The following is a 19431-nucleotide window of genomic DNA, read 5'->3' as shown; positions in this document are numbered from 1 at the left end:
GAAGCATACAATGGTTACATGGTTTGCCCAGGATCACATTTGTGTCTAAGGAGAGATTTATGCTGACTCCATACCCAACACTTTTTTTACTGTACTTCTTAGATGCTTTCAAATACAAAAAGGCATAGACTACCTTAAAAGTAATGCAGTTAGGGACTGCTAGGTGACTCAGTGGAGAGAGATCCTAGCCTGGCATTAGGAGGTCCTAGGTTCAAATCTGGCCTTAGGCTCTTCCTAACTCTGTGACTCTGGGCAAGTCACTTAATCCCCATTTCCTAGCCCTCACCACTCTTCTGCCTTGGAACCAGTATTGGAACAGTATGGATTTTAAGATGGAAAAGAAGAGTTAAAAAAAAAAGAAATGCAGTTAGTGAAAATTTTAAGATGAGGAGCTCATCCCTGATTTCTGTCCCTCCTTTTACACTATATATATAGTGTAAGTAGTTCAAGAAATAAGTGGATATTTACTTAAGCATTTACCATGTAAAAATACTGTTCTAGCTACTAGGGATACAATGCTAGATAAGACATAAGTTCTCTGTGAATCCATTTATAATACAATAAAGAGAGACACACACACAAGTGACCCGTGGCTAGGGCACTCATACTCTCCCCTAATCCCCTAGACCATTCCTGGAACCTCTCCGTAGATAAAACAGTTTCTCTCTTTGGTTTTGTCTTCCTCTCCTTCCTTCACCTCTCCTCATTAAAGAAGGAATCATTTGACAAAAATACATATATGTGTATATAAAACTATGTATTGGTTATTTCTATTTATCAATTCTTTGATATTATGAATTCTGAACATCATCCCAGATGAGAAAATTTCTTTCTTTGGCTGTTTCTCCACCTCAAGGTTATATATATGGCTGAGGTTTCTTTATATGTGGTTAATAGGATCTCCCTTCCACAAAGGTACCCAAAGTCTAAATGTAAAATATGAGTATCAGGTATGAGAAAGTTCTATTTAAAAAAAATATCTTTCACTTCAGAAAATGCCTGATGCAAAAGATTCGGTTATGCTTTAACAAATGCGGGAAACAATTCTCAAGTAGACTAATACACTCATTACACTCTCCCAGGAGGTAGTAATCTCTTTTGGGGCAACTAAACGAATACTTCCCATTAACCTAAGGTCTGTGCCATCTGAATTACTCACAGCAACATTGAAGGGGGTGGTTGATAAGGTCCTGATTCCTTACCTCATCATGCTGTGACTATCTTCTTTCTCCAAATGACACAGTCAAGAAATTATTCTTCCTCTGAAGGTTGGTGCTCAACAAAGAAACTCTTGAATTTGAGAAGTCTTGAGGTAAGAATTAACTTTCCATTATCTTTTTTTAAAAAAAAAAACCCTTACCTTCCATCTTAGAATAAACACTGTTTATTGTTTCCAAGGCAGAAGAGTGGTAAGAGCTAGGAAATGGGGGTTAAATGATTTGCCCAAGCTAAGTAGTAGAGTGTTTGAAGTCAGATTTGAACTCAGATTTCTAGGCCTAGATCTCTATCCACTGAGCCACCTAGCTGCCCCTCCATTATCTTTTGAATAATAGATTGATTCAGTGATTCAACTCCTATTGCCTATGACTATTAATGGCTTTGATTTCTTCATCTGAAAATTGCTTGTTCATATCCTTTGAACATTTGCCAATTGGGGAATGACTTGCATTTTTATAAAATTGAGTTATTTCTCTAAAAATTTGAGAAATTAGACCTTTATCAGAGAATGTATTGATGTATTGATACGCAAACACATGTGTATTTCTAAGTCAATATGAATCTCAGGGAGATCCTTCTGTTTTATTTTCATTTGAATTTGATCCCAGTCTGCCTCCTTGCATTGGCATATCCATTTGTTGTATCATCCCCATTGGTTATGTCTCCAGGTCTGCCCATTTGAATCTTTGGAGATTTTATTGATTGTTCCACTCCATTGGACCATTCTACTGTTTGCTTAGATGTTTTTTCCTCCATTTGAGTTACAGATTTTGCTTTAGAGGTATTAGAGGACCACAACATTTGTGAATCATTTACTTTTTGCTTGTTTCTTTTCCTCTGGACTTTGTACAGATGATATTAGAAAATAAGTATTGTTTTATTAATTTAGAGATAAGAAGTAAAGTGGCTAGTTTGAGAAAAGAATTGGAGTTTGAAGCAGAGCTGAGAGAGCATGTTAATTTCAGATTTGACAATTATAATCATCCTTTAACAATTACTCTCTAGCAGTTGGGAGTTTGTTTCTGGCAGTTAGCAGAGACATACTCTCAGAGACTCTCTCAGGGTTGGAGGAGGTAACATCTTTGCCTCTCTCTCTGACTGAGGGAAAGATCCGAAGGAGTTCAGTGTTTTCCTTTCCCAACCTGGGAAACACTATTGAATATCTATTGTGGTTTTTATAGATTGGTTTATATCTGAGAAGACCAAAGAAAAACCTGGTCTTTGGTTTGGACTCTGACTAAGACTCAGAGTCCTAACTTGATTCTTGTTGAGACTCAACCAGCTAGCCTTTGCTATTTTATAATTTGAAGGTGAAGTTAAGATTTATAAGGAAAATAGTGGTAGTTTTTGTTTCGATAGTATAAATTTGGGTTAGTCAGATCAGGGAGGATTAGTGTAGCCTGTGAAACACAGGAGAAGCAGTTCCTTGTGTAACATGGGAGTTTATTTGGGGGAATTTAGGATCCCTTAGAATTAGAAATCCTTTATTTATCCTTATATATTTCATTAAATATTTTATGTTTATAATATATATAATATATATATATATTATAATAATATAATATATATATATAATATAATAATATAATAATTCTTTAGCGCACCTGGCCTTGAAGGGAAGTTCACATTTGAGTTTCACTTCATCACTGAGGATACTTTTGATTACCTCTATCAAAAGTATCTGAAAGTATCTGAACAGTTTGAACCTGATTGGCAAGTTAAACAGTTTTGAAAAGTTTTGAACATATATTGGAACAGTTTTTCCATCTAAATATTTTATTTTTTTAACTCACCATTTTATTTTTACCACCTTCAATTCCCAACCTATGGCTTTTTTCTTTATGCTATGTTACTTTTATTTTGTGCTGAGATTTCTTTTAGTTCGCTGTCATCAGAAACTGTTTCTTTGTATTCTTTGCTTCCTAAATTGTTGCTCACTGATAACTGAATTGATTGTGCTCTATTCATTGTAATAATATCTCCATCCCCTCCTTTCCTTTTGTCTTTTATCACTGTCCCATATGCCTTACACCTTATTCCACTAACTTCTTTTTGCATTTGCAGTTCTTTCTCCTGCTCTACACTTTTATATTTCCTCTTTGTACCCAGTGGTTCTATTTCAATGCATTTTTCCTCAACACTCTTTCCTCCATTCCTTTTCCCATCATTATTTATTTCTTTCACACCTATTACCTGGCTTCCTGGCTTTGCTTATTATTATTAGCAACCACTGCCAAAAACTTAGGTCTGGCACCTTGTTGGATGAATTTTCTCATAGTTTCTAAGTTGGGATCTTGGGCTAAAAAGTTTGTACAGTTATGGGAACAACATTGCCTATTTGCCTATTATTATTATTATTAGATGCATTATTTCTCCATAATCTCTGTCTATCATTTCCTGTGTCCAACTGAACTTTGAGCCTGCAATTTTTTTACTATGTGTCCTAATTTATCACATAAAAAAGCATTTAGGCAAGTTGTTTCTTTGTCTGTTTTGTGCAAAGTCTCTCCTAGGTCTGTGTCCTTGTAACATTGCCAAATTTTTTAACTTCATCTATTTCTTTGTGCCTTAATTTGCTATTTGCCTCCTTGAGCTGTGTTTTGAGCTCTTGGACAAGCTCATTGCATTCAGCATTCCTTTTCCCCATTAAAAATGTACATAGCTGTTTTCCTTATGTCCTCTAGCCCCAAGGATTCCCAATTAGGACAATGGAGACGGAAGTAAGTTCTGATTGGAAGACTATTTCCTTTCATAAATTGACTCCTGATGTGTTAGAGATTTTGCTCAGATAAGTGTATAAATCCAAGGACATTCTCTGCTGTTTCAAAGACCCAGTCTAAAAATATTGAGGGAATTTCCCCACTTTCCTGTTTTAACTTTTCAAACTTTCCCCATGTGTCAGGACACTTAGAAAATATTTTCATTGCCTCTATAAGATCTTCTCTAGCTCTATGGAAGTATGTTAGGTTTTGAGTATGAGAAAGTTCTAGATCTTGCCATTCCTCTGGCCATGACTGCAAATTTGGGTTGGTTCTCCATTTCCCCCCTATAAATTGATCCATCTTTCTTTGGGAAAATAACTTGAATAAAAGAATTTCAGTGTCCAAAAAGTTGGGAACATAAAAACAGATCGCTTGTTTGAACTCCTTGATGCACTTCATAGATTAGTCAAACCATTTAGGCATTCTTTTTTTTTTTAAAGCTTCTAAGTCCCCAGCTGTAAAGGATTTATGAATTTTAACGTGAATTATGCCCTGATCTTGTTGTAGGCTTGCCATATCCCTTAATGGTAGAATTAGTGTTGCCCCCTCAGCTTCTTCCTTTTTGCCCTCATTAACTATATTGTCTTGTTTAGGAATGTCTAGTTGTTTGTCATTTGCTTTGCTTTTCTCCTTTTCCTCAGTTATTTCTTTCACCATTTGTCTTAGTTGAGTAATTTCCTCCCTCATAGCCCCTATCATTATTTTTAATTCACTGTCCTTTGCCTTTTTCCCTATCAACCTCTTCACACATTCTCTTATAATGTAATATAACTGAATTAGTGAAAAACTTGCCCCTGCAGTGGTTGGTATGAATGAAATACAGCTGTCAAGTCCTATCTTCAACCATTGGAAACTATAGTAGAAATTTAATAAGAAATATATGTAGTCAGGTATTATGAAGAAGAAGTTGTAACATATATACCAAAACTGGCACACTAATGCCATATATCCCATTGCTACTATGAGTTTGTTTGTTGTTTTTTAGGCTTAGAAACTACTGCACTGAAAAATCATCTTTTAACTCTGTGTCTTCAAGAGTTCAACACCCCCCTCAGAATGGGTGGGATGTTGATTAGGCATTTGGTTGCTGGGCAGACTCCAGCACTGACTGAAGACTGTTGCAAGATGACTACCTCCTACTCCCACACTAGCTTTGCCCCTATGAGTAAGTCTCAACCTCTTTGTCACAACCCAATGTCTTCTTGACCCCCCAAACTTGTTAACTAGGTAGATTTAAAAACATAGCTGGCTCTGCCAGTGTAAAAAGAGTAAGAAACCCCTGAATTGTTGTTGTAAATGAATGGTCAATTGGTTTGGGTAAACTGACTGTCAGGGTGTTTCCCCCTTTAGAAAGAGAGCAAAATGGCTGCTCTCTACCCCTGGCCAGATCAGAATGGTGGAAAGATGCTGCAGTCTGTTTCAGAATAGAGAACACCTCAGGAAGGAAGGAATAGATGTTTGGCTAGGATGTGTATAGTTAGAAATTCTTGAACCTTCAAACAAAACGACATTACTCAAGGTTCTTTTCTGTATTACCTAGAATCCTTTCCCCTTTCCCTGCATCCTCCTGTTTAGTGGGATTGTTTTTAAGTGGCAAGAACTCCTCCATCTTTCTCTTTTTTTTTTGCTCTCTTTTTTGACCTGTCACCTAGCTGAGTTCAGGTAGTTTTTAAATTTTAGTTATTATTGATAAAACCTTTAAAATACTATTGATTATTAATTATAAAACAACATATGTTTTACTTAACCTAGTTTTCCTTTGGTGAGCTCCTTTCTGAACAGATCTGCTGGAGGGAGAACAGTAACGCTCAGTCCAGGGTTTGGCTTCATCTGGGCCTGAGAAAGCTCTCCTTCTGAAAAACCCCTTCACCCACCAATCTCCCTTTGCTCTCCTTTGTAAATTAATCTGACTGCTTGCCTAAAGTTTGAAGATGTTTATTAAAGGATAACAAGGGTTGATGTTTGGGAAAAGAGGGAAATAGTTCATGTCTTTACAACCCTGGCTAAAAACCCGGCTGGCTTGAGCCTCTCTGTCTACTGTTGGAAGTACTATGGCTACTAGATTAACTATGAGGAAGATTATAGTCTCTAGGTTTAGCTGGGACAAGGGATGATCTTCAGGCTTGACTTAGTCCCTCTCAGAGTCACCCCTTCAAGATAACTGGCAGTTGATCAAGTTTACCCAGGTTTCCTCTCAATTCAGAACAGCAGGATGATTCAAGGCTGATGGTTTCTCTGAAGGATTAGGAATAATGGCTATAGGGGTGTATCCAGTCTCCCGAAGTTTCTATGGGAACTCATACTCTTTCAGAGTCCAAGATCAGACTCCTCCCTTTGTCCCTTAGGTTTCCCAATAGTCCCTTGCTTCAAGATTCTAAATGACCTTTGGCCTCTTCTCACTGTCTCCTGCCTTCATTGCTTCTCTGTGTAAAATTCCATTCCTTAAATCTCAGGGGGATTCTTATGGTTTATTATTATATGGTTTTCATTTGAATTTGATCCCACTCTGCCTCCCTCAAAATATGTGGTTGGATAGAAGAATTCAGGAAATTCAAGAAATTTTTTCTAGGATCAAGGCACAGGAGATGGCACAAATAAAGACATGTAGATAAAAACAGATGGAGGATAGGGAGTCATCAAGACTGACCAGAACTTAGAGCATATGAAAGAAAATAGCAAGAGATAGAACTGCGAAAGTATGTTGGAGGCAGATTGTGGAAAGATGAAATGTGAGGATCAGCTTCTAATTATTCTGTAAGAAAAGAGGAACTGGTGAGTATAATTTGGAGTTGGAAAAACTGAGGTTAAAATGCCACCCTGGACACATAGGTCATAGATTTATAGCCAGAAGGGACCTTAGAGGTCATTGAATTCAACCCTCTCATTTTGTAGATAAAGTAACTGAAGCCCAGAGAAGTCACCGAATTAGCAGAAATTTAACCTGGGTCTGCCTGCCTCAAAATCTAGCACTCTATTCATGATCCAATGCTGCCTTTCATTACCTGCTATGTGACCCTGGGCAAAATAATTTGGAGTTTCTGTTTCTTCATCTAGACTACGAGACTATCTATGGTACTTACTGAGCAGTGGTGTTGTGAAGCTCCTATGAGTTTATTTATGTAAAAGGCTTTATATTCTTTTGAGTATTATGTAAATTTCAGTTATCATTAACTTATTAAAAAGTCAGTCTATTATAATACTAGGGTATATTGAGCTGGATTAAGTTACACAGCCGTATATCTGTAATTTACTTTTTTGGCTCCTACTCCAGGATTTTGTCACATTGAATTAACATGGGTTTTGTGTCCAACTGCATGAGAATGTGAAAGGCTAATGTCCCACTATGGAAAACCTTCCACATACATTTATGAACCCAGGCTGAAGTCCCAAGGTTGGAGTCTCAGAATAGATTTCCATAATTCCTTCTCTTACATGGTGGTAAGGGAAATGACCAGAGGTAAACACAAGGGTAAAGTAGTGTAAACGTTAAATTTAATGGTTGGACTTAAATTATATGAAATAATGTGGTAACTGAAATTATTATATCTCAAGTCAGAAGTTTATTTACCAAAATAGAGAGGAAACAATTAAATAGAGAAATGTGAAAGAGGTTAGAGAAAATACCTATACTAGTCCTCAGCTAGGAGGGCCAGTACTGAGTAACTATGTGGCCTCCTCCAAGATGGAAGCTAGTCTCTTAGGAAACTAAGAATGGAATAAGCCATTTCACTCAGTAAGGAAGTAGTCCAGGGAGTCAGTGTCTAAATTGAAGTCACGATTCAAGCTGAAGTCTCCAGTGAAGTTCCCTCAAAGACTATCTCCAGGAGATTCATCTTCACCAGAATGTCTAGGCCAAAGGATTTTGTGGCTTTTATGGTGGTTTCCTGTCCCTGCCTCTCTTCACAGGGGCCAATCACAGCTTCCAAATAGTCTAGCACTGCCCAGAGGGCAGTGTTTGTGGGAACTAGTTCCCAATTTCTGGAGAGGTGTTAAAATTTAATTCATTTTTCTACTAAAAGTATTATATTTTATGAGGTTTATGAAAGATTATTAGAATTTAAGAAATAAAGAAAATACAAAATAAGAAAGCATGTGCTTAGGGCACAGAGCCCATTCACAGCCACTCACATCTTGCCTGGGTGTAGAGAAATGAGTGTGCTTAGAAGCTGAAGCAGAGAGACCTGAAGTAGGCCGAGAGTCAGTTTAAATACAAACTGTGTTCTCAGCTTAGGTGAGGATTCTGGTGATATTATAGGGCATTCTGGGAAGACCCAAGGACTTCTGGGGACTGAAGTCTGGGGTTCAATCTCCATTTTTACAGAGGTGAATACTCAGTGAAAGGGTTCATAGTTTCTGAGGGTGTGAACTCTTAAAAGAATTCAAAAATTTCTGCCTGTTTGAGTTAGAATAAAGGGTGGAGCTCTCCAAGTATCTTGCTGACTTCTCACCTAGCACTAAGTAGGGTGTGATTTCACTAAGTGGTTTTTGAGTTTGTCTGCCTAGTTCAAGCTTGTGTTGATTCAATCAAAAGGTAGACAAAGGAGAACTAATCCTGTCTTCATAATCTAGTGAGGTACTTAAGTTAGTGTTATTTAAGTTATTGTTAACCAAAGTTTTAACTCCAACTAGGCAAAGAGAATAAAGGATTCCCTTTTCACAAGTGTAAAATCAGAATAGACAAAAGGGAACCAAGAATTTCCTTTCAGTAGATACATGGCTCAGTAGATAGAACACTGGGCATGGCTAAGTTTAAATCCAGCCTCAGACACACACACTAGCTAGCTATGTGACCTTGGGTAAGTTACTTAACTCTCTTTGCCTTAATTTGTTGGAGAAGGAAGTGGCAAAACCACTCCAATATCTTTGCCAAGAAAACCCCATGTTTAAAATGGTCCATGGGTTCATGAAGTCACACTTGACTGAATAAATGCAACAATAAAAACTATAAATGTATTTTCAGTTTGAAGGTGTGCTGAATCATAACCTCAAAAGGCAAAATAGTAACTAATATATTATATGGTGTAATCAGAATTCAATGTTTTTGAAAATCTAAAATGATAGGTACAAATCAAGTCTTAACCTTCAGTAAAAAAAAAAAATGCCCATACAGGATGGAATAAATAAACAAACCTGATAGAGGTTGATATGAAAAACACCTAAGGGATTTAATGGACTACAAATTCAACATGGACTAATTACTGCCAATAAATAACCTTCAGTAAAAAAAAAATGCCCATGCAGGATGGAATAAATAAACCTGATAGAGGTTGATATGAAAAACACCTAAGGGATTTAATGGACTACAAGTTCAACATGGACTAATTACTGCCAATAAATCTTTTAAATTAATGCAAGTAAAGTGTTCAAAACAAAGCAGATAACAATTCTTCTGTGCTATGCTTTGATAGAATTTCATATGTTAATTTATTTATGGTTGGACTTGAATATTTAAATTTGGTGGTCGCCAGGGATTTAAGTTCTAAATCCCAAAATGAATTACTAAAATAAATGTAATTTATGATAGTTTATTTACAATAGAGAGAAAAGGGGAGAGAGAGAGAAAACTCCAGCTTCCTCTGAGCCAGGTAGAATTCTAAGGTCCTAATCAAGGAAAGGAGTCTCAAGACAATGGGCCTTTCTTAGAGGTTCACACCTCCAGAAAGGCAGGGAAACTAAGTCAGCCTTTACACTCACCATGGTGACCATCTAAAAGTAAAGCAGTCTGAGGTCTCCTGCAGGAGCTCCTCAAGGGTTGAGTTCCATAGCCCAGTGTCTTCACTCTAAGTCTGTGTGTCTGCCTTCCAGTCTCTATTCTGAGTGACTCTTCTTCACTCCAAGCTGGAGAGACTGATCTTCCAGTCCAACTCAGAGTCAGAAGATCCTCGATCTATCTCTTCTGTGCCTCTGTTTTCTCTATTTAAGGATATTTTTCTCTTGTGTTACTCACCTAAAATTCAAGTCTACCAATCACAACAGATGCTACTCTCCAAGACTGCCCATTCAATGTATGTAATGGGTGTTCACACCATTTTTGGTTAAATTATACCTTTTTTGGTTAGATTATACCTTTTGTAGTTAGTTTGCACCTTTAGTATTTAGTTAAAATGGGCGGATCTACTTTAAATACTGAGTTAACACCTTTGGAGATTAAAATCTAAAAATAGACTGGGGATTATAATTTGATCTGCCCAATAAAAGAAGAGCTAAGTATCTTAATTGTTACAATCAGGGGAGAGCTAAATCCAATCTTCACACATCTGGAATATTGTTTCCAGTCTGGAATTTCACATTTTAAAAAAGGTTTTTGTTGATGCTTTTGTTTTATAGCATTACTTTTATTTCTAAAAACATTTCTACCCTCTCCCTTACCCATCAAGCCATTCCTTACAATGAAGATTATCAAAGAAAAAAAATTAGTTTGACAAAAACAATTAACACGTAAAACATATGATGTTTATAAAATATTCCATTCCCCATATGCTCCCACCTCTGTAATGAATGGAAGGAGGTACAGTTTTTCCAGCTCTCCTGCTAGACCAAACTTGGATATTGTAATCACACAGCATTCAGTTTCAGCTTTTTCATTCTTTCTTTCCTTAGATATTATTGTAGTAGTAATTATAAATATATATATATGTGTATATATATATATATATACACACATATATAGTTTACCTGGTTCTGCTTACTTTACATTGAATCATTTAATATAAATATCATGCTTTTCTCCTTTTTTCATATTTCTTTCATACAGTTTAGTAATATTTGTTTAACCAATTCCAGTTAGTAGGCATCTACATTTTTCTTGGCTGCTACAAATGTATAGATGAGACTTTTCTATCTGTCTTTGAACTCCTTGGCTTGTATATCTCAATGAAATCTTGGAGTAAAAGGTATGGACATTTTAGCTTCATTTTTACCATAATTTCAAATTGTTTTCTTTTCCTTTTTGTTTTAAAATATTTTATATCTATATACAATTTTAAATAATTGTTCTCTGACATTTTATAATTCATGTTCTCTCTTTCCTCCAAGGTGGCAGGCAGTCAATATGATATATGTTGTACATGTATTATTATACAATACATATTTCTATGTTCATTATATTGTGAAGGAAGACACATATTGTTTACACTGGAGAAAAAATTCATGGAGGAAATAAAGAGAAAAAATGGTATGCTTCAACTTGAATTCAAACTATCAGTTCCTTCAATGGTGGTGGATAGCCACTTTTATCATGAATCTCTTGGAGTTGTCCTGGATCTTTGCATTGTTGATCATATTTAAGTCATTCATGATCATCAGACATTATTGCTGTTACTGTGCACAACATTCTCTTGGTTATGCCCACTTCATTTTGCATCACTTAATTTAAGTCTTTTCAGATTTTTTTTTGATGGTCATTTTATTTTCCATTTCTTATGGTATAAATGTATTCCATTATAATTACATATAATTTGTTCAGCTATTACCCAATCTGTGGACATCCTTTTAGTTTTCCGTTCTTTGCCACTACAAAAAGAACTGCTATAAATATTTTTGTACAGTTAGGTCTTTTGCCCCTATATTTGATTTTTTGGGGATATTACCTAGTAGTGGTATTAATGAATCAAAAGGAATTCACAGTTTTATGTCTCTTTGGGTGTGTTTCCAAATTGCTTACTAGAATGGTTATATCAGTTCACAGCTTCAACAGTGTATTACTGTCCTGATTTTTCCACATCCCCTTGAACATTTATCATTTTTTTTTGTCATATTAGCCTGTCTGATAAGTATGAGGTGATACTTCATGTTTGTTTTAATTTGTACTTCTCAAATAGTTATTTGGAGCATATAATCATATGACTAAAAACTTTTAGTTTTTAGTTTTAGAAGTTTTAGAAGAAGTTTTAACTTCTTCATCTGAGAATTTCCTGTTCATATCTTTGGACAATTTGACAGTGGGTAATGCTGTTTTTCTTATAAATTGAGTCAATTCTCTACATATTTGAGAAATGAGGCCTTTGTTAGATACTTGTTTTAATTTTCCCTTCAATTTATTATTTCCCTTCTAATCTTGGTTGCATGGTGTTGTTTGTGTGAAACTTTTTAAATTTAATATAGTCAAAGTTATCAATTTTTCATCTTATAATAATCTCTATGTCTCTTTAGGACACAAATTCTTCCTTTATCATAGATCTGACAGGCAACTATTCCATGCTCCCCTAATGTGTTTATAGTATAACCCTTTATTTCCAAATCATGTATACATTTTGACATTATCTTGATATAGGGTGTGAGGTGTTAGTCTTTGCTTAGTTTTTGCCATACTGTTTTCTAGTTTTCCAAGAGATTTTGTCAAATAAACATTTATTTCAAAAGCTTGGATCTTTGGGTTTGTCATACATAAAGTTCCTATAGTCATTTACTATTGCACATCAAGTGTCTAAACTACTCCAATCATCTGCTACCCCATTTCATAACCAGTACCAGATTGTTTTGATGATTACCATTTTATTATACAGTTTAAGATACAGTACAGCTAAGCCACTTTCCTTCATATTTTTTCATTAATGTCCTTGATATTCACGACCGGCTTTGCTTATTTTGTCAAATAGTTTATATAGTATTGGGATTAGTTGTTCTTTAAATGTTTGATAAAATTCACTTGGGAATCCATTTGGTCCTGGGGATTTTTTCTTAGGGAGTTCTTTGATAGTTTATTTAATTTCTCTTTCTGATATGGGATTGTATAAGTATTCTATTTCCTCTTCTGTTAATCAGGCTATGTTTTTGTAAATATTTGTCCATTTCACCTAGACTTATTTATTTATTGCCATATAATTGGGCAAAATAATTTTTAATGATTGCCTTAATTTCATTTGCATTAGAGGTCAGGTCTCCCTTTTCATCTTTGATACTGTTAATTTGGTTTTCTTCTTTCCTTTTTTAAATTAGATTAACCAGTACTTTGTCTATTTTATTTGTTTTTTTTCAAAGTATCAGCTTCTAGTCTTATTTATTAATTCAATAGTTCTGATGCTCACTCTTTTTTGAGCACAATCTCTTTCCATGAGAAAAGAGGCACCTGGAGACTCAGATATTATGTTTTAGATATAGTATCTGTTAGAACTTAGCATCACTGTACCTAGAAAGCTAGAATCACCCCATTGGGAGACATTAGGACACTGAAAACTCATTTTTACCCAAAAGAGACATGAACTGACAGTGATTGCCTTTCTCTGCAGACTGCCTTAATGTTTCTTATGGCTTTATTGATAGTGCATTGTTTTAAAAAGCTGGTCTCTTGGTAAGCTTATATTAGTGAAAAGATATATATCAAAATATGAATATGAAAGAATAATTTACATTCTAAATATTCTACTAGCGAAACTGAAATGGTTCCATTAGCTTCTAGAGAGATGAATCTACATTTTGAAAAGCTAAATAATTTATATATGTTAGGTTTCCTTAATCATAGGCTGATTCTGATAATAGGATCATGTATTTAGAGCTAGAAAGGCCTTAAAGATTAATGCCTTTATATTACAGATGGAAAAAAACTGAGACATAGAAAGATTAAGCAATATAGATAAAGTCACATATAGTTTATAAATGTCTGAGGTGTGAACTTTAGATTACTCCACCCTACTTAGTCTAACAAAAACAGGAAAGTCTACACCCATACTTAAGGATTAAGTATTTAGGAGGATGGCCTATGACAGACATGTGATAGCAAATGACAAATTAGAAAAAACTGACAGACCCTGGGGCTATACTAAGTCAACCTTAAGCTACCATTGGTACATGTGAGACACAGGAAAGTGATGTAAAAACCGTCTAATATTTCGCGTCATTGCTTCTCTCCAGTCTTTTTGGCAGTGGAGAGGTGGCTGGCAGAGTGTGCTGAGCGTTTTAGCATCGTGGGTGGCAGCTGCTATTGTCCGGGTTTAACTGTGAGTTTTCCTTGATACCATACTGGAGGAAGCTGAGTAGCCTAGTTCAGGTGAGAGATCTTTACTGAGCTCTATCGGAGTTTAGGCTGATTCTTTCTCCTTTACCTTCCAAACACTATCCTCTCAAAAGCCACTAATCTTCTTCAGGGACCTTATGGCAGAGGACTTTGAACTCCCTCTGGCACAGGCCAGATGGGAGAACTCTTACACCTTTTCCCTTTCCCTTCTCCTTAATTTCTTCCCTCTATACTAATTAAACCACCATAAATTAAAAACAGACTTGGGTATATTGTTTGGGATATTCCCTGGCAACCAAAAATAATTTAGATTAGGTCACAACCCTAAAATTATCCTTACAGCGGTGTATCCAGGACTTCATGGCTCCAAGTCCAAGGCTCTTTCTATTACACAAAATTATATTCCAAAAAAAAAAAGAACATGGATTTACATGCATTTTGTAATACATGTGTAACTCACACATTTTTAATGTTCTATCATATCTGGTACACTATATGTAATCTCAGACTTAGTTCATGTGTTCCTTAGTTTTTCTGAACATTTTAAAATTTATTTTTGTTATAAGATATGGATCATGTTGGCAAATGAAGCTAACATAAAAATAAATAAAAATTATTATTTATTTTCCCATTCCCCTAAAGCAGTGGCTCTCAACCTTTCTAATGCTGTGACCCACAATACAATTCCTCATGTTGCAGTGACCCCAAACCAAAAAATTATTTTGGTGGCTACTTCAAAACTGTAATTTGGCTACAGTTATGATTCGGAATGTAAATACCTGATATGCATCATGTATTCTCATTGCTACAAATTGGGAGGTTGAGAACTGCTGCCCCAAAGACTCCCCCTCATCTTTTTTATCTACTCTTCTTACAGTGTTTCTTGCCCTTTGAATGATCATCTGCTCAAAAGCATTAAACACATGAGATTTCATCATAGAAATAAAGAAGGGCCTAAACCTTCAATTTTCATCATCATAGTCAGAAATACAATCCTTTAAAGCTACGACCCTAGAGGACACCAATTTCCAATTTTAATTAGGAAATTTTCAAATATATATTTTTAAAAGTTTGTACCTCACCTAAATGACACTCCATCTACGTTTCTAAACATAAAATATAAAATTCACTACTTATTTATACCTCCAGGGATTGAATATCTGAAAATGTGTAGTAAAGGATTTTAACTAGTGGCCTAAAAAAAGTGACCTTTAACCTGCAAATAATGACAAAATAAAGTGTTTCCATGCCCTGAATTTTCAAAACCTAAATTAATCACTCTTTAGAGATAAAATATGTTCACACACCATCACCTTCAATCAGCAAACCTTGGATTCCTGAGCAGCTGCAGGTTTAAAAAGAATTTCTTTTTTGTTTTCAGTTTTTCCCATTGCAGGAAATTGCTTCATTTGTTGTTTTAGAGACTTTGCAAAGTCATGATAGCAACGGAAACAACGTTCCCGAAACAAATATCAGTACTTTTACTCTATTTGCTCCTTTTATTTTGTTGTGTAGCAGGGAGTTGCCATGAATTCACCCACATCTTTCTCAATCATGGTCTCTAATGGATGCAGCAGAAGTTGTTTCAGGAAAACTAGAGGCCCCCTGCTTCCCCAGTTTGTCTTTTGCAGAACTGTCTGTGCCAGTCTCCTTTCCATTCTCCTCTCTCCTTTCATCAGGTTACTGATATGATACACATTCTAGGGAAAAGTTCTATATACAATTTTTTTAAAACCTCAAAAAGGAGGTACAATTTTCCTTTGCACAATGGGGAACACATATGCTCTAATAAAAAGAAATAAAACATTCCAGGCTCACTTGTGCTCCATGAAAATATCAGTCAGGGCCAAGCCTACCTTCTTTGAGAGATGTATGGACCATGGAAACAATGTCCCCTCCTCTGGAGAATTCATGTGTGTAAGGCATGAGTTAGGACTTAGCAGAGTAACTAGCACACAGTAGATACTTAATAAAGGATTGTTGCCTTGAGTTATCGTAAGCTTAGACATGGGAGAGGGGAAATCTTCATTTATCCCATTTATCCTTCCAAATATGCAGAGAGCTTTCCTTCATGGGATTGGAGAGCCTACTTTTCAACAAATATGAGGCATAAAATATTGAAAAAGTGGAGTATCGCCTCTCACCTTTATAGGCAAATTGATCTTGTAGGATAATAGGTAAACAGAGAGGAAGAGAGAAAAAAGATTTCCGCTGGTAATGTTGACCCTCATTAATGAAAAAAAGACCAAGGATTTTCTGGCTATGTAAGAGAAAAAAATTTCTCCTCAGTGAGCATTGCCTGAAAGTGAAATAGATGGCCTCAGAAGGTTGTGGGCTTCCTCTTTGGAGGTCTTTAATAAAGACTGGGTAACCACTAGCTAGGGACATTGTCCTGGGTAACCCCTGAATTCCCTTTCAATTCCAAGTTCTGATTCTGCTGCAAACCTTTCAAACAATTAGGCATGTGAGCTACCAGCATTGGGTTATTCCAGAGATCAGGAGGCACCCACTGTTGCCATGTGAGAGACTTTGTACTTGGGGTATTTTTTACCAAGTTAAGAAGAGGGAGGGTGCAAAGTGTCCTGCCACAACCCCCTTGGAGGTCTGCCTGGTGGCCTGGAATCGTAGAAGTCCTTTTGGGCTCTTGCTCTGTGTCTGAATGTGTGTGAGACAGCACTGTGTGAGAGCAAAAAATAAGGGACTTTTACTGTAACCCAAAACCAATGTCACTCACCTGTGACTTCAGCTTTTTGAGGATACTATGTCATGTCTGATGGCAGCCAGTCTTCTTTCTCCTTGCTTGGAGAACGTGATTTCAGTGAACTGGCTTTGAGGTGACTGAGTCACTTAAAAATAAATTATTACAAACCTGGAAGCATTTAAATGATCTCTCCAGTTTTCTATAATTGCAATCCCAATTGGATAATCAGGATCTGGCATCTGACCTCCTCCACAACCCCAAACCCCCTTTTAAAAAATCAAAAGTAAATGACTCGCTTATAGTCATATCTGACCCTTCATGATCCCATTTGGGGCTTTCTTGGCAAAGATATTGGAGTGGTTTGCCATTTCCTTTTCACATCTGTCTTATAGATGAGGAAACTGAGACAAAACAGGGTTAAATGATTTGCCCAGGGTCACACAGATATTGTCTGGAGCCAGCTTTGAACTCAGGTCTTCCTGACTCTAGGTCCACTGAATTTCCAAGTTGACCGAAATAGCTAAAAGCAGGATGTTGAATTTACTGATTAATTATATGTTCTCTTTCTATTGCCCTTCCCTCTGACCCTACTGCAAAAAGTACTGCATTTAGTCACAAGACCTAGGTGTGACTCCGCTGTGCCATATACTATGTGACCTTAGGTAAGCCTTTTACCTTTTTGAGTCTCAGGCTAGTCTCATCTGATTAACATAGATCATCTCTAAAGCCCTTTACTACTCTAGATCTCTGATCTTATTCCATATACCACCCTGCTGGCATGTTGATATGATACAAATAGACAAAAGGAGATGGGAGATGCTGGGATGTGTAGTATTTCACTGGTTCTCTCTTTTTTTAAAATTTATTTTAATTTTTTATAAAACCTTTACCTTCCATCTTGGAATCAATATTGTGTATTGGCTCCAAGGCAGAAGAGTGGTAAGGGCTAGGCAATGGGGGTTAAGTGACTTGCCCAGGGTCACACAGCTGGGTAGTGTCTGAGGTCAGATTTGAACCCAGGACCTACCATCTCTAGGTCTGGCTCTCAATCCACTGAGCCATCCAACTTCCCTCTGTGGTTCTGTTCTCTTAAACCATCTAAGGAATCAAAGGCTCCAAGGCAGAAGCTTTTTTGTTTCATGATTTTTTTTTCACTGTGTTCAAAAATGTTTTGGGGGGATCATGGATCCCTCACCCCAAAGGCAGGCTGGTGAAGCCTATTGACCCTTCCTCACAATACATTTAAATACATAAAATATACAGAGCCACAAATATAGAAACCAGTTGTCCTGAAATACAATGAAAAAACAATATGTAGGTACATGTCTATGTACATATGTATTTTTATATATGTCATTTTCAAAAGTTCATGGCCCACAGATTAAGAACCATTTCTCTGTTTCCTCCTTCATTTACCCATGAACCTTTCTTAAAAGCCACTCTGCTTGTTCATTGATGTATTGGTTCAATATCTGATTCTGGGTCACATAAAGTAACACGAACATCTCCTGATGACACCCATGCCTCCCTTTGTGTTATGCAGTAAGGATAGTGGCAGCTAGATGGTACAGCTGGTCTACCTAGTCTTAAGTGATTTTCCCAGGGTCAGGAAGTGTCTGAAGTCGTATTTGATCCTAGGACCTTTCATCTCTAGGCCTGGCCATCCACTGAGCCACCTCACTATCCCCAAATATGGATGTTTCAGAACTTAAAAAAAAAAAACCCAACAACAAACAACTTTCTGTTTTAGTATCAATTCTAAGACAGAGGAGTTGCAAGCACTGAACAATCACAATTAAATGACTTGCTTAGGGTCCTACAGCTAGGATGTGTCTGAGGCCAGATCTGAACCCAGGTTCTCCAGTCTCCAGGCCTGGTGTTCTATCCACTGTTCTACCTAGCTGTCCAACTTAAAAAAAAAAAAAATATATATATATATATATATATTGATAGTTCCTTTCCATAAAATTGGTTTTCTTTGCAATCCTACATATATGTAATGTTTAGAATTGAAAAAAAAAAACATTATTATGAGAGAGGACACCCATAGGATTCACTAGACTGCTAAAGGGGTCTATGATATTTAAAAAAGGCTTGGAATCCCTTAATTCAGTCCAATTCCTTAGTTTTAAAGATTAGAAAACCAAGACTTAGAAAGGGCAAGTGGTTTACCCACAACACAGTTCATAAAGGCCAAAGCTGGGATTCAAACTCGGATTCTCTTACTTCGGATTTTGTGTTTTTCCCCCTTTGTCATGTTTCCCCTTCTTTGCTGGAAGACTGGAGTAGATCTTTTTAATAGTGCTATGACTCATCTTTCCAGACTTTTCCAAAGGACCCCTTCTTTCAGACATCCCCAGCATCATCTATTTATGACACAACAGACTTATGTTCTAAAGTGCTAGAATCTTTAAAGGGGTCTATCTATTTTGACTACCCAAAACCTTAATTAATATATTGCTTGGACATGAGACTCATTTATGCACAGTAGTAGGCAGTGGTAAAAGTCAAACACATTTGTAGTTCATGGTGGAAATAATATCTCCTTCTCTACTGGTGTATAATTGAAAATCTGTTACCCTAAAAAAAACCAAGAACTACATTTCCCAGGAGCCCACTGACTTCTTGTCATTATGTACTTCCTGTAGACAGGGAATAAATATCCAGTGGGCAGTTCTACCTGCTGCTTTTATGGCATGCAGCCAGTGATATTGGTGGTGAGTAGGGATTTTGAAAATGACTAACCAGCCATGGGCACGTGGTTTTTATTTTGTATCCTCTTTATTACTTGATTTTTA

At 36.3% G+C, this 19431-nt stretch overlaps 1 long non-coding RNA gene across 2 annotated transcripts in view; it reads left to right on the top strand.

Annotated features, from left to right (window-relative positions):
• LOC130458479 (uncharacterized) overlaps window positions 1-19431 on the top strand; it is a 153609-nt gene that overhangs the window by 7702 nt on the left and 126476 nt on the right. The window lies entirely within an intron of this gene.

Source organism: Monodelphis domestica, chromosome 3, assembly GCF_027887165.1.
Source record: "Monodelphis domestica isolate mMonDom1 chromosome 3, mMonDom1.pri, whole genome shotgun sequence".
In the NCBI taxonomy this organism is placed as follows: domain Eukaryota; kingdom Metazoa; phylum Chordata; class Mammalia; order Didelphimorphia; family Didelphidae; genus Monodelphis; species Monodelphis domestica.
Note: the sequence above shows the minus strand (reverse complement) of the source record. Positions and strands in the feature narration are given on the sequence as shown.